The sequence below is a fragment of the Lepidochelys kempii genome, chromosome 7 (genome assembly GCF_965140265.1).
Source record: "Lepidochelys kempii isolate rLepKem1 chromosome 7, rLepKem1.hap2, whole genome shotgun sequence".
NCBI lineage: Eukaryota > Metazoa > Chordata > Testudines > Cheloniidae > Lepidochelys > Lepidochelys kempii.
The window spans coordinates 24,711,694-24,727,799 of record NC_133262.1 but is presented as its reverse complement, the minus strand read 5'-3'; positions in this window follow the sequence as shown (position 1 = coordinate 24,727,799).

Below are 16,106 nucleotides of genomic sequence, written 5' to 3'. Positions count from 1 at the left end.
GATAAATTAGATGATATAGTGGATTGGAGCCTCTGACTCCGAGAGGTTCTGTGCAAGACCAAATGCCGTTCTATTACTGTATTTTTCTCTCTCCATCTCATTCTTGATTATCATAATTATTGCAGTAGAGTAATAGAAATATTTCACCTGCACCTAAGTAAAAATATAATAAATAATTACACTTCAAGAAAGCAAGATGCACAGTTGGAGTAAATTGCAGGGAGAATTAAAAGTGTTTTTAATTTGTGCTAAGATTCATCAGCCCACAGTGCAAGCCTGTCCTGTCCTACTGGAGACAAGACTAACTTGTTTGGAGGGTTGTTGCATATGGTAAGCATTTTGCCAAAGTTATTAAGCACTGAGCACCTCCTGAGGATCATTAGGAAATTACCATTGACAGACCCTTTCAGGAATCAGGCCTAATCACCAAATGGAATTAGTGGTATGAGAGTGAGATCATGAAGGGAGAAGAACTGCTTAGTTTGGGAAGAAGGATTGGGCTACAGGTATAACAACTGCACCTCTTTTCATATCCCATATGCTCCCTCTGGTGCTCAGGTATGCAGTGTATTACTAACTCCTGCTGTATTCAACTGGAATTATATACAGCAGAGAAATTTAGATTAATAGACTTTTAAGGGCAGAAGGGATCATTCGACTATTTAGTCTGACTTCCTGTTTACCACAGGCCACAGTATTTCACGCAGTTACACTATATTTAGCCCAGTAACTTGTATTTGGCTAATGCATATCTTCCAGAAAAGCCTCCTGTCTTTATGTGAAAACATCAGGAGATGGAGAATCCACCACTTCCCTAATAATTTGTTCCAGTGGTTAATCACCCTCACTGTTAAACCTTTGTGTCTTGTTGCCAATTTGCATTTGTCTTCCAGGCATTGTTTCTTGTTCTGCCTTTCTACATTGGGTTAAAGAACTCTTTAGTACTTGGCACTTTCTCCCCCTGAAGGTGATGATATACCATGATCAAATCACCTCTTCATCTTCTTTCAAAAGACAACAAACACCAGCCCAAAACATTTTGAAGCCATAAAATCCATTCTGCTGTCTTGCGTGCATTGCTGATAATAAAGAGGAAGCAAACTGGTCAGTGGCTTCAGGAAGGGTAGGAGCTGATATAACAGGTGTAAATGGTTCTCTTCATGTGACCGGATGCCATCTGCCTGATTTTAAAGCAGAAGGAGGAATGGGAGGCAGGCAGCCAAGTTGCCGAATGAAGGCTGCAAATGTCTTACTACTTACCTGACGGATGCACTATGATCTTGGCAAGAGAATGGCATTTACAGGCAAAAACAGCCAAAGAAACCAGCAAAAATACTAACAATCCAAGTCAAGTACTGGAAAGACTTGCACAAACAAAAATGTAAGTAAACATAAATAACAAACTAAAATTAGCCCAAGAATGAAGACAACTCTTAGCTTCTCACGTACAAATTACCAAATGTCTCGAGAGGACAATATGTTAAGCTAAAAAGTCTATGTGGGTGATTCAAATCTTTTTAACTAGGTACAGATGGAACTAGCATAAAATGCAGCACTTGTGGTTGAGTGATCCTGACTAGATCAAAAAAAGTGACAGGTCTGAAGGAAAGAAAGAGATGAAGGGTTAGCTGGGAATCCAGATTTTGCCCACCCTGCCCAGTGCAACATACTGTTGAAGTGGAAACATTCTCTGTAAATTAACTTTCACTATAAATTAATTTACAATTTCTAATAGATACGTAGCAATGCTTCCCCTGCAGAGGCTACCTGCTAGTGTGATATTAATTAATAAAAGTATTTTTAATTCAAAGAAAGAAACCATTGTCTGAAAATTCTGTTCTTGAGGTAACCCTCCCTTTTATTAATGGAAGCAAAAGCAGTTTTTAACTTATGTAGTTGGGGTGTATTTTTTGTTGATGTTTAAACTGTGCAGCCCTGTAAGTCAAAAGGTAATGATTTCCAAAAGTGACTTTATTTTTGGTGTACAACTTGAAATACCTTAAAGGGGTCTGATTTTCTGAAAATCAGATGAGCACTCAAATCACTAACCACTTTTGAAAAATCCTGGTCACCGAGCTGTACAAGATCCACCCTGCTGCTCCCTGCCACATACATACGTGAAAAAAGGCACTTTAGTTTGCTATGTATCTCAAAGAATCCCCACACTAACCCTTCCCAAAATCCGTAGACTTGGTCTGGGCATAGCAGGGAGATAACTGTGGTCAGAAGTTGGTTACTGCGAGCAAGAGTCTAGGGACAAGGGAGAAAAATATTGCTTCATACCCCACCCAAAAAGGCTAAGGCTGGAGGTGCTTATTAGACTGTTCCGCCCTCTCTGAGTACACCCGTGCAATTGCCATGACCATGGCAGCCGCTCTGGAGGGGAACAGAGGTCTCAACTATAGTGTGTGTGTGGTACAATCTGCACTACAGCCAGCCAGCAAACCCTCTTCCCTGCACTGCATTCTGGGGTGGTGTTCTGCAGAACAGGCCTGCTGGCTGGGCTGACTAGTGTGAGGGAGGAAACCCTCTTGCTACAATTCTTGGGCTTCCAGCTCTTCTCTCCGAGATCAGTGAAGCTGGTGAGGGGTAGCGCTTAATTGGCCAAGAATTGGTCAGGGAGGGAGCAGTGAGGAAGCATTGGGCCAACATTTTCCACAAAAGAAAAGTGCAGAAGTGTGAAGTGATCTGCCTCTGAGCTACTTGGCTCCTTCTGTTTTCCTTTTGTCATTCTGTGCTTTCTAAACACCCTGCAACAAGTGCTGATATTATTGTTGACCTTTGGCCCAAGCGGTTAACCAAAAATGGGGCCTGGCAAGGTTGTTCCTCTTAGCTGACTTTTCTCTCCCGTTTCTTATCCTATGTTCTTGGTGTAATCTTCTATATGTAAGCGGGGGAATAGTCCCGCTATTGTGGGGAACTTTCCTGGCTTCTGCACTACCCTGGTGAAGTGAGCTAGCGAAAGGATCCGAGTCCTCGCTCCCACTTCCTTTACCCAGTGGCCTCCCTGCCCTTGAGGACTCCCCTTCCACTCTCCTGTCTGGCAGAGTCCTCATAACCCCAACAAGGCTGGGCCCAGGATTCCTGGGGGGCTTGATCCCCAACCCTGCTGTGGTCACCTAGGACAGGGGCTAGGGTGTCCCCATTCCAGGGTACTCTCTCTGCTCTGGGCACTTCTCTGACCCACTGATCATTACATACAATTTGAAGCAAATGCACGTTATTTAATCAACAATTAATTTTAAAAAGAATAAGGGAAAATGGGAAAGGTTAAGGAAACACATCACCCCGCTCTGAGGCAGGGAACATCACAAACAGTGTCTCTGGAATGTCCGGGCAGTTCACAGTCTGTTCCTTGTAAATCCTAGGATGCCTTCTCAGACTCTGGCTGTGTTGCAGGGATGCTGTGGGTTGGACACTCGCTCTGGTGGTGGCCACAGGCTCTAGGTGGCAGGGCCCTTCTTCCCAGCGTTGCCTCCGCCCTGTCGGGGTTACCAATCCCCCTTCGAGTCTGGCCTGCAGAGCCTCCTGTCTGAGGCGTCTCCCTGTGCTGGGCCCGCTGCCCAGGGTCCCCCCGGCTCTCCCCAGCTGCTCACGACACCCAGCTCCAGACTGCTCCTGCCCCAGCCCCACCACTCTGTCTCAGCCCCAGCTGCTGCTCTGCCTTCCAGTATAACATGATATATACCTTTGTGATTTCTCCCAGCAGCTTCACCCTCAGAAAATAATACAATAAGACACTTCTCAGAAGTCCACAACAAAAATGTGATGTTAGCATGCGAGGCTGTTTTGGAGACATGAGGGGCCAAAAACAGTTAAGACATTTTAAAAAAAGTCAATGATAAGGAAAAAATTTAAATGCCGAAAGTTTAAAACCCCATCTCTGTTTTTCCAACTTTTCCAGAAAAATGTCTACCTTTGGCTGAGATGTGGCATGTGACATGTCAAGAATTGCTTTCCTTAGTGGAAAATTAGGGATTAAAAATTGGGTTTACAGAAGGAAGTTAATTTCAATCTTGACTATGGCATGGCTATTTTCATGCCAGAATATAAAAAGGAGAGGGAGAGAGAGACTGAATAGCTGCTGGAAGCATGATGTTTAAGCATGATGAGTTTGGGATTGCGATATTGCTTACAAGTCTCAAAGCCATGAACTTTCCAGGCTCTGCCATTCCGCAAAAGTGCAATGATCCTACATGCATCATAAATGGAATATGCAAGTATCCTTATCTAGGCTTGAGCCTTGCTTTTTGCTTGCATTCAATCTGAAATCCTTGATCCTGGGAATGAAAAGACCTCTGAAGGACAATTTTAAATAGTCAAAAAATTATCTAAAATTGCTTTTCTATGCATGTGACACCTTTGGGGTTTAGAGAGCATGACTCCTTTAAATCTTTTTCCTAAGGGGGCGGGGGAGCAGTGAGAGAAAGGAAGGAAACTCCAGGGGTGGCTCTGAAGCTCCAGAGAGAAGGGCTGCAGCAAGCAGGCCTCTCGCAAAGCGAAGCAGCAGAAAACCTGCTTGAAGCCTGGGAAGGACAGGGCACGGATCAGGGACACCCCAGGACAGAAGCCAGGAGGAGCACTGTGCCAGGGAGGAGTCACCCGAGAAGTTCAGGCCAGAGCTGGACCCAGTATCACCACTGCCCAGAGCTGCCTGGGGCTGTGAGTACTGGTGCATACAACTCTGCATTGGGAATAAGGAGGGAGGCTGTAGCTAGTTAAGTGGGGAGGTGGTCACTGTGTGTGGCTTTGCAGAGAGCGGCAGAAGAGGGCACTGGAGGGGTTTGTTGGGGAAAGTTCACTGGCACCGAAGACGACTAGGAGCACCCAAGACTCACCACTGGACTGGAACTTTGCTCAGGACTCCTAAACTCTGTGTGCAGACACATTGCTTGGTGTCTGGCCTTTCAGACTGTGCTACCACTGGGCCTGTGCGACCTTGATTTAAATGCATGATTTTAAAAAAATCCTGTTTTACTGTTCCCCCTATATTTCCCCTTGCTGTTTTTCTCCTCTCATCCCTCTGTAAATAAATATTTCCCTTTCTTATATCCATTGTACTTTTCTGGTGGGGATGTGTGTTCACTCTGGGGGGTTTGGAACAGATGCCCCTGGGGTGGAAGGGATTTTTCCTGCTGCATTCCTGTGTGCGCCTTCTCTTGGCCAGAGCTGCCTGCAGAGCAGACTCCATCTTGACCACGGGGGCGCTAAAGTTACATACATTAAAATGTCATGCCATTAAAATTGGATATCTTGGGAACTTCTAGAGGTGTTGTGCCTACTCATTTAGCTAGAACTCTGGCCTTTCTGATGGTGCAAAGGTTGCATTTCAAGCCCCAAAGTGTTGAGATATTGGACTTTAAACCTGGCACTTGTGCATTTCACTAGTGCCTACCATCCGAAGATCTCAGGATGGTTACAGTGAGGTAAATCTTCATACAGCTTTGTGGTGAGGGCATTATCTCCCTTTACAGACACCGTAACTAGGAATTGAGACATGTAGGTAGAGGTTAAGACCAAACATTTTCACCAGTGGTTACTCATATTGGGAGTGCATCAGTTATTGAGTGTCCATTTTAAGATACCTTGGGTTTGATTTTTAGAGGTGTTGAAGGCAATGGAAGGTGCAGGTACTTAGCACCCCTAAAAATCAGGCCCACTTTGGGTATCCACAAAGTGAGGCACCCAAAAATTTGAGGTTATTTTTTTCTGAGAGCCATAACACAGAACAAATGTGATTTTTTGTCACATTGATATTGGTTGGTTTTCTATGGACTACTTGCTTGTTACTTGAAGGTTTGGGTATATAGAATGCTTTCACTTTATCCTGGTGGGGGCAGGTGGAGGGGGGGCACAATCAAAAACACAGCTCTAGTTACTCAGGAAATGTAGCTCATTAAAAGCCAGACTGCAAAGGGAGACTATTGTGATGCAATATTTCTCTATACACTGTTTTTAGCCCTCATTCTAGTGTTCTTTCTGTGCATGGAAAAAGTCCTGGTATTTTAGCAGCAAAATGTATTAAAAATTAATTTAAAAGTGCCAAAGAAAAGAATTAGCAAGGGGAGAGTTGCAAAGGTAGTACGTGAAATGTTGTTACTCAAGCCTGGTTTAGGATCACTGCTTTATCAGACCTGGTTCTGAGTGATGGTCACTCAGAATATTCCAGGCAGCCAAAGAACAGTCCTGTTCATATAAGACAATCTACATTACTTGTGCATCAATTTTGAAGAATCTGTTCCAGCTCTGAACCTTTAGTTCAAGTTGAGGGATAATCTCTCTGAGTTGTTTCAAGTGGCAGCAGCATTAATAATCCACATGCCAAACCGCCAACCCACTAGGACACATAAACATCACCCACTGTTATTCCTGGAAATACCCTCCCTGAAACAGAGATCTGAAAAAATGGTGGATGTGCCAGCAGGTGAGCATACCTGCAAGTGAAAAACAGCATCTAACCACAGACAGGCAAAACTCCCCAGGTCTATGGCCTAAGGTTGCCACATTGGAAGTTTAAAAAAAAAAAAAAAAAAAGACACCCTGGATGATCCTGAGCCCACAAAACTGGACAGCTGGCAGTGTGTACTGAACATGCTTACACATTTTTTAGGACAGCTACCTCATAAAAGGGGTGATCCTGGAAAAAACTGGACAGGTAGCAACTATATGTATGCCCTTGATGATCTGGTCCAACCAAACTGTGTTCAGCACAGGTCCTGAGGGGCAGAGGGCAAAGCTGGCTTTAGTCATGTTTGTAGCTCCTTGATTCTGAGGTAATCTGGGGGATGGTTTGACCCTTGAGGTAATTTAGAGTAGCCTCAGGGCTGCTCCAACATATACTTGGATGTCCATGGCCCCTAAGAGCCATGCATAGAAACTGGGACTAGCCAGAGACCACAGGCTGTCTGGCCACAGCCCCTGAATTGGATTCTGGGAGTGGGGATGGCACAGTGCGAATCTTGTGGACTTCCTAGTCCCTTTGGGCCCTGCCCTCATGTTTTTGCTGCATGTTTTGGCTCCCAGTCTGTAGAAGTATCTGAATTATTTTCGAGTCACTTTGGCTAAGCTTTGCTGCATCTACAGGCCCAGTAGAAGATGCTAGATGAGTGAATATTGTGTCTGCCTCAAGAATAGCTGACAGGTGAAAATGTCTGCTTCTTTCTTTGTCCACCTGAGACAGCCCCTTAAGAAATGTTCTGAAACGTGACCATTCATCAGAGCCAAGTTACCTCTCTCTGGTTCATAGAGCACATCCTCACTTGGCTGAGATGGCACTGTGAAGTAAATGAATATAATGAGCCCCTTGTTTAAAAAGAAAAAATCTGGTTAAAAGTTCACAGTAAATGAGAGAGAATTATCCACCATCCAAACTTTACATAATGGTTGTTACTGAGGATCCTTTATTGAGGCTTTACGCATGGCATTGGCTAGTCCTAACAAGGAACAGCAGCAACTGTAATGTGTTGCTGACCTTTAAAGAAACAAAAACCTTGAATTCTGTAATGTCATCTCTTGCTTTTGTAAGAGGTTGCTTTTGCCACTTTTTGAGAATCAGTTATTTTTCTTGGGTTTGCATTTTTCAGGCCTCCTTTAGGCAGAGACGACACATAAGTGATGATAATGGGGGTCATAATTTAAAGCAGTGGTTCTCAAACTGTTTTTTCCGTAGACCACTTGAAAATTGCAGAGGGTCTCAGCGGACCACTAAATGATCTTTCCAAATGTTTGTACTGTTAGCTAACTACTGTAAAGTGCTTTGGATAAAAGTGCTATATAAAAAAACCTTAATCATTAACGGGTTTTTTTGTTCTACAAATAAAAGCACACAACTCATATTTTAATATCAGTAGTCTTACCTTTCTAGTGTGATGGATGTGCCCTCTCTCCCCCGCCGTGGCAGCCCCCAAGCTGGGGCTGGGAAGGAGGGGGCGTCTCTCCCCCGCTGTGGCAGCCCCCGAGCTGGGGCTGGGAAGGAGGGGGCGTCTCTCCCCCGCCGTGGCAGCCCCCGAGCTGGGACTGGGAAGGAGGGGGGTCTCTCTCCTGCCGTGGCAGCTCCCGAGCTGGGGCTGGGAAGGAGGGGGGGTCTCTCTCCCGCCACAGCAGCCTCAGAGCTGAGGCTGGGAAGGAGGGCTGTCTCTCCCCGGCAGCCGCATCCCTGGAGCTGGGGAAAGTCGCCTCTTTTTCTGGCCACCGCAGCCCTGCACATCCCAAATTCCACCCACCCCTCTTCTCATCCCACTGCCCCCTCCCACCTACCCCTTATTCCTCCCCAAGGCCACGACCTCACCTTACATGTGCGTCTTCTCCAGGGTCCAGGCACCTAATTAGTGAAGCCATGCCTGCGTGGCACCACTTATTAGGTGGGTGGTCCTTCATTCTCTATTGTGTGCGGCAGCCCAGGCACTCCACCTGAATGGAGCTCGCGGACCACTGTTTGAGAGCCTCTGATTTAAAGGATCTGGTAGTGTGGAGTGGGGTTCAGGGCAGGGCATTTAAACCCTGGCAGAAATCTGAGGGGGCACATGACCCCACGTCCCCTCCCTCTACGCGTCCCCTCTGCCTTACGGTAAATGATAATTTTGTCACACGTCTTCCCTCTGTACCACCCATTTCTAACTATTTAAACTATGGGTAAACTTCTCCTCAATTTCTCTGTTACCTTCTGGACCAGGTGAAGTTGGAAGTGTCATACTGCTGTTAAAATGCCATAGACAATAAACTTTTACCAACCACTTAACAAGTGTAATTTGTGTCTGTAAATCTTACCAGAGGGGGAAAAACTCAAAGATGTAACAACCATATCTTTTTTTTTTTGGTTTGTTGGCCCCTTTGTTTACAGTACAGATGCATGTGCTCAGAGCATATGTTGTTGACACTGCACATGATGTACTGACCTGATTTTAGGACTCTCTAATGCCATATTGCAGTGCCTTATTTATTAGGGATTTCTGGTTTTCCCAAGCCTCTCACTGTGAGGTAGCTGGTATGTGTTAATGAACTTGGTCTGGAATGTATTTCTTTGGCACAAATAGGCACTTTCAAACACTGGTGAAAGCAACAGAAATGATGACGCTGAACCGGAGAAGGTGGGGGAAAGACTGTCCCTAAGCAGGGCTGGGTTGGGGAGCCTGTCCTAGGCAGGTGAATAGATTGTGGGGAAGAGCCTGCTCCTGAGCAAGTGCTTATTGGCTTTGGGCGTGGTGGCTGCTGGGCACTCAAGCTGGTTTCTGAGAGCTCGCTACAGAGGAATGCTTAGGTACGTCTACGCTGCAAAGAAAAACCTGTGGCGCCGGTCTCAGAGACTGAGTCAATTGACTTGGGCTCTTGGGGCTCGGGCTGCAGAAATAAATACAGCAATGTAGACATTTGGACTGGAGCCTGAGCAGTGTGGGAGGGTCTCGGAGCCCCAGCAATGTGGGAGGGTCTCGGAGGCCAGGCTCCAGCCTGAGCAGGAATGTCTACACCGCTATTTTTAGTCCCGCAGCCTGTGCATGCGGCAATTGACCCCCTTGTGGAGGTGGATTACCCTGAGCGCTGGGAGAGCTCTCTCCTAGCACTTGTGGGCGACCACACTCGCACTTCAAAGTGCTGCCGCGGGAGTGTTCCCGCGACAGCGCTTTGAAATTTCCAGTGTAGCCATGCCCTAAGAGCATGTCACATGTCAGGGCCCCTGAAGCAGCCCTCTGGGTCATTGTTAAAGCCCTGTGAACACTAAATTTGACAAGTTACTAGTAGGAGTCTAGCCCAAATGGTCAAACATGGTGGTTGCTAACTACTTCCCTGATCAACTGCAGTAGTCTTATAACATGCTACAGCATCTACATTAGATGAGGAAACCATGCCTGAATTCTGACGACAGCGCTTAACCACATTGTGCTTACACACTATCTTAATGAGAATACGGAGTAACATTCTGGAGCTTTCTCCACACCCTCTTACAGAAAGTCTTTCCTCTCTGCTTTTTAGCTGCATGAGGGAAGGAGAAGATAAAGCATTCACTCTAACCGGCTGACAAATTATGGAATCATTAAATTTGAAATTGGTCTATATACTGTACCTAGCAGAAATATTTTCCATTCCATACTAAATGTGGCAATCTAAACAAGACAGATTTGTGCCCTATGCCACAGAGACCCCCTTCCATGGCAAAGCCAATGCAGTTCAATTCTTTTTTTTTTTTTAATGGCGAAACAATTTACAAAGCAAAGAGTAGAATCTGACTGAGTGAATTGCTCTGTGTATAATTGTCTACAACGCATACACATACCATACATGACAGCTTGCTCTACAATAGAAGCTCTCAAGACAAGTCTTAAACATTACTAACAAAGGTATTTCAGCTAAGGGGGAAGTCAATAGGTGGAGACAAAGCATTCCAGGAAGTTTATGCAGTCTACCAAATTGGAACATATTTGCTTACTACAGTTACAATGATCTCTCTTTCTCATCTTACATGGAAACTTAACTTAAACTTAAACATTCAAAGGGTACATGTCCCATAACTGCAAAATACTATAGCAGCTTTTATTTAGTGAAGATGTAGTGTCCTTAAACAGGGAGAAAGCACAACTTTAATCTTTTATAGCTAAACAACATTGAATATATTCAGAAAGCATTTTCATATTGCAAAGAAGCTTTTATATGAATTAAGCTCACTGGCTCAGTTTCCTGGAAATATTGGACAGCCATTTCTGACTTTGTATACTTAAAGTGTGTTACTTTGATTAAAAAACATGTACTCCTAATTGGATCGTAAATAAATCATTGACTTCCATATTCACTGAGTTAGCAAACTTAGCAAATACGACTAAAAATTACTTTCAATCCAAGAAGCTTTCCTGGGCTGGTTGTGATGAAAGATTCTCCTTCTGTTGAAATATTCTGGACTGATCTTAGAGCGTAGCCAGGAATTTAACTGAAGCTGCGAGACAGTTAATATAGGACTGTATCTGATTCATTGTTGCTAGGATACAGAGAGAAAATTTGAATTTACCAGAAATATATCTTCACATAACAGAAGAATCTTATTTTCTTTAGACTGATAGATGGGTTAACCATGTCCACAAAGGCCATAGAAATAACTCAAACTCTCAGTGCCCAAACTGTTCCCCCTATCTATAGGGAAAGCATGGTCCAGTGGATAGCATGCTAGCCTGGGATTCTGGAGACCTTGGTTCAGCTTCTGGGGAAACCTTGAGCAAGTCACTTAGCTTTTCTGTGCCTGGGTTCCCCACCAGTACAATGTGGGTAAACAGCACAGCCCTGTCGCAGAAAGGTGCTGTGAAGAGAAATACACTGAAAATTGTGAGATACTTAGGACAATAAACTGGGGAACGGGGTGACGGGGGGGGGGGCATATCAGTACCTCAGATAGATATATGGTCTGGAATTGCCTCCCAATCAGGATACTTCCGAAGCTTTAAATCCTACAAAACACAAGCTAGGTGGGGAAAAAATCCAGATGAGAGCATTCCTGTGTTATGAGAAGTCACTTCCAGTGAGTTATAAGGAGGTTGGGGGGTAGGGGGGCAGATAGGGAAAGAGCAGAATGAATTGAGACAGATCAAGGAAGAGTGACAGACTGAAAGATCTGGTGATCAAAGGCAGTGTCTGGTGAAGATGCTGAATCTACCTTGTTACATGCAGAGATTGCCAGGTAGCTGCACTCGGCAGATGTGCCACCATCTTGCTATCCCTCCTCTGATACAAAAAGTTGGCTCCAGGGACAGACCACCAGCATGGAGAACTGCAGGTGGAGTTAACCAAATTTCCTCTCCACCTTTGGACTGAGCTGCAAGGGAAGATAACTGACTTTTCTAAGCTCCTTCTTGATTCCAACAACTACCGTTCTCTGCCTTTTCTCCTCTTTCTCCTTCTCCCACAGTCAGAACCTTTTCTTTCCTCCCCCTTTTAGTATTCCCACCAGCTCTATCTTCTCCTGTTGCTCTTCCCTCTCAAATCCAGACCCCACCTCTGCTTCCTCTTACTCTTTCTCTCTGGTGATGGCTGTCCCAACCCTGGCCCTGCCTTAGTCCTCACCCTTTTCTCCCACAACTTTCCCCACCATCACCAGGGTACCTCTGGTCCTTCATCCTCTAACCTCATACCTGTCCCCACCCTCACACTCTCCCCTCCTCCTGTTTACTTTGGAATGCTCAGAACTCCTCTTCATCTCGCACTCTCTCCACCTCCTGGCTCCCCCAGAGAGCTTCCTCCTCCCCCTGTTCCTCTTCCTTTGAACAACACTCCATCTCATCTGCCCCGTCAATAGCACTGTGATCTGTTAGTCAACTGGCTTCCCCCTTCACTATTCATATTAATCTCTGACTTCAACTCTGGCTCTTCCTAGCATCACACACCCCACCCCCAGCAATTTCAGTTTCCATAGTAATGTCCCATCTGGTCCTCCGCCTCCCTCCTCCTTGTGTAAGTGTTGCCTCTGCATGTGGTCTCTGGAGTGCTGTGGTACTAGGCTTTGCCCTGAAACAGTCTTTGGTGGTGCCAGGTGCACCATGCTTAAGCAAGTGCTGCAGCTGTAAAGCCCTAAAGGCTCCAGCACCTAGTGTGTAGGATTCATACAGGGTTCATGCGCTTGGCAACATTCAGGGCACACCCGGAGTGTTGTATAGGAGCTGTGCACACACACCTCCTCTCAAGGGCATGAACCTTGGAATCTCGCCCAGATGACATGAACTGTGGGAAGCCTCCCAGGACTGGGCTCAAGGCCCGAGAGCAAGGAATGCAGTAGATAGAAATTGGTAAATAAGAATGTTAAACAAAGCCAGTGTATTCCTTTTATCTGTTGGAGAATGTAATGCGCGGGGGGAGAGAAAAGAATAAAGGAGAGAGTGGAAAGCTGACAGGTAGAAGTCCGTTGGCAGACCAGCCTGTTTGCTTGCTTAAAGCTTTGTGCTGTCTTGTCATTGAATCGCAACATAGTGCATCTCAAATAGCACTCTGCCAGCTGCTGTCAATGTCATGCTCCTCTCAGTGCCCCCACCCCGCCCCACCTCACTCCCCCAATGTATTTTAGTTTATGTTGATTAGGAATCTGTTTAAGACAAACCAAAATGAACCACTCAAATGAAAATAAGTGTCCACACAGGGGCGTGCACTGGTTTAACTAAAGCAATATATTTTAGACAATATTTAAATTAAACTAGCACAACTTTGTCATGTGGAGAAGGCCCTCAAGTTTAACTAGATTTTATCCACAATGAGACTTCAACCCTTACTGTGTCTTAATAATCCCTTAATCTTCTTTAAACTAAATCTTTTAGGAAGGACTTTATCACAAGACTTTTGAAGTTCCAAGTAAACTTATAAGCCCTAGATATCCCTTATCTGTAAGGCTAAAGTTTTTGTTACAGATATTTTTAGTAAAAGTCAGGGATAGGTCATGAGCAAGAGACGCTGAGCCATAGATGCTGACTTTTACTAAAAATATCCCGGGTAAGGGGTAGGTGGGTTCAGCACCCACTGCTGCTGGGGCTCCTGGGTCCCCTACCGCTGCTGCGTGTGGGAGCTCCGGGGTCCCCCTGCCCGTGGGGCTGGGCTACTGTGGGGTCTCCTCGCCCCTGGTGCAGCTGGGAGCTACAGGATCCCCCAACTGCTGGCTGTGGCTGGGCAGCTTCAGGGTTTCCACCGCCCGCCATGGCTGGGCAGCTGTGGGGAGTCTTCTTGCCGGGGCTGGACAGCTGTGGGGTCCGCTGCTCCCCACGGCAGCTGGACAGCGGCAGGGTCTGCCAGCCCCCTGCCGCAGCTAGGCAGCTGTAGGGTCCCCACATCAGGGCGGGGGCTGGGAGCTGCAGCCCTAGGGCGGAAAGTGTCATGGAAGTCACAGATTCTGTGACCTCTGTGACATAATCGTAGCCTAACTTATCTGCTATTTGATTAGCTTTTTCAAGAAGTCCCAGCAACCTAGAGGAGCTCAATATTCCTTACATCACAGAAGCGATGATCACTTGACCCAATTAAGTCACACTAACCCAAGTATTTAATTTATTCTGTATTTAAGTAAATTCTCCATCAGTTTGCCTGGTACTGAAGTCATAAAATGATTTATACTAAATAACAAATTAATATTTAGCATTCATGTTCAAAGACCTCTGCAAACCTTAACAGAATAACAAAACAAAAATAAAAGAGTGGGGTCAGGTTCCCTGGTCTGCATTTCCCAAGATCTCCATTGGCTCTTTTTTAAAATAATAGGTACCACATTAGCAACTTTCCAATCAGGAGGAACAATTCTTGTTTTTAAGGTAACTTACTTCCAGAAATTATTTAAAACCCCATGGGAGGGAAGGGAAGGCAAGTTAAACAGAATTAATTACGAAGCCTGAAAAAAGGAGATTTTGTAGTTGTGAAGTGGAAATGGAATCACAAGACTACCCACTAAGTAAAAGCATGTAAAAGTTTCCTTCTGCTTTATGTTATAAGAGCTGTCTGACAGCCCGGAGGAACATATGCTGTATCTCCTTTATGAGTGCTCCAGCATGTGGGCTGGGATACTCTTGAAAGTATCATGACTCCCAATACTTCTGCTAGGTTGGGTGATTTGCACAGCCCCAATGCTGGAGATGTGCTAAAAAGCCCATATGAGCTCTGTGCGTTCAATATGAATAAATAAGTAAATAAAGCAAAGAGGAAATTCTTTTTGAAATGTAAGATCCCATTAAGCTTGAAAATGCCATTTTCTATTTGCCAGTTTTGAGGTTCTGCAAGTGACAAGCTGATTTGTTTGTGTTTTGCATGGATCTGAAATGGATATGGTTGTTTCTGTTTCATACTGTCATAAATTACATCTTATGTAAAATACTATCAGTTAATGTTACAGCAACTCTGGTAATAGAGTTCATTTGGTTTCTTCCAAGTCATAAGAGGGTACAATTTATTTAATGACAATTTTTAAAGAGGTTTGTTTGTTTTAAAATACAGATGGAATAGTAGCTTTTTTACAACAAATATAAAATAACGGGGGAAAGTTTTTCCTATTCTAAATAACAGGTTTAAGGCAAATCACATTTCAAACTTCGAACAGTGGTCCAGGGAAAGGTGGCTAACAAAGGATTTTTTTTAACATTAGGTTTATGCCCTTTTTTGCTGCTTGTCTTTTATTTTAGAAATATTAGGAATTTAACATTGAGACTTCCCTGGTTTTATTGGAGGGCCACTGGAAGATCTAGGAGATGTTCATTGTGAGCTCTCACACGGCACCTGAAGGGATGGAGGAGTTGAATCTTTTTAACAAAAATTTCCTTCCTTCAAAATGTTAATTAATTATGGAAGTTAATAATTACACTTTCCAAAAACAAAGAGTTTTAAGCAGTCTGGCTAAAAATCCCTTCCCCTTTCAAATAGCCAATTTTCATTCTCTTGGGCCCAACTCCTGCAAAGCTTTAGGCATGTGCTGAATTTTCTGCACTGTGAGTAAACCCAGATCAAGGGCGTGATTTTTGTGATGTGATCACAGTAGTGTTTTCCAGCCTAGACAGGACCCAATGTTCTAATGTTAAAAACTAAGCAGGGTTATTTTAAAGTTAACCCAAACTTTACAAGTCTTTAGATATATAAAAAAGAAAGAAAATGGCAAGTGCCCATTGTGCTTTCCTTTGTGGAAATGCTGACAGACTCTTAATGGATATTTTTAAGCATTTAGACTCAGTATCTAGATTTTCACAAAATCGAATATTAATAGAGATATTTTAATTTTTTTAAGTTAAACAGTTTATTACTTTATTATGTTTACAAAAGGAGAATCTGATTGGGAACAGGATCTTCTACTTTCACTATTCAAAATAAGCAAAATAAAACAAAACCAAAAATCCCCCCCTCCCCCCCGAAGTATTCATTGTGAAAAATAAATTAGAAGTTTCACTATTCATTGCAAAAAGAAAAGGAGTACTTGTGGCACCTTAGAGACTAACCAATTTATTTGAGCATGAGCTTTCGTGAGCTACAGTTCACTTCATCGGATGCATGCCGTGGAAACTGCAGTTTCCACTGCATGCATCCGATGCAGTTTCCACGCATGCATCCGATGAAGTGAGCTGTAGCTCACGAAAGCTCATGCTCAAATAAATTGGTTAGTCTCTAAGGTGTCACAA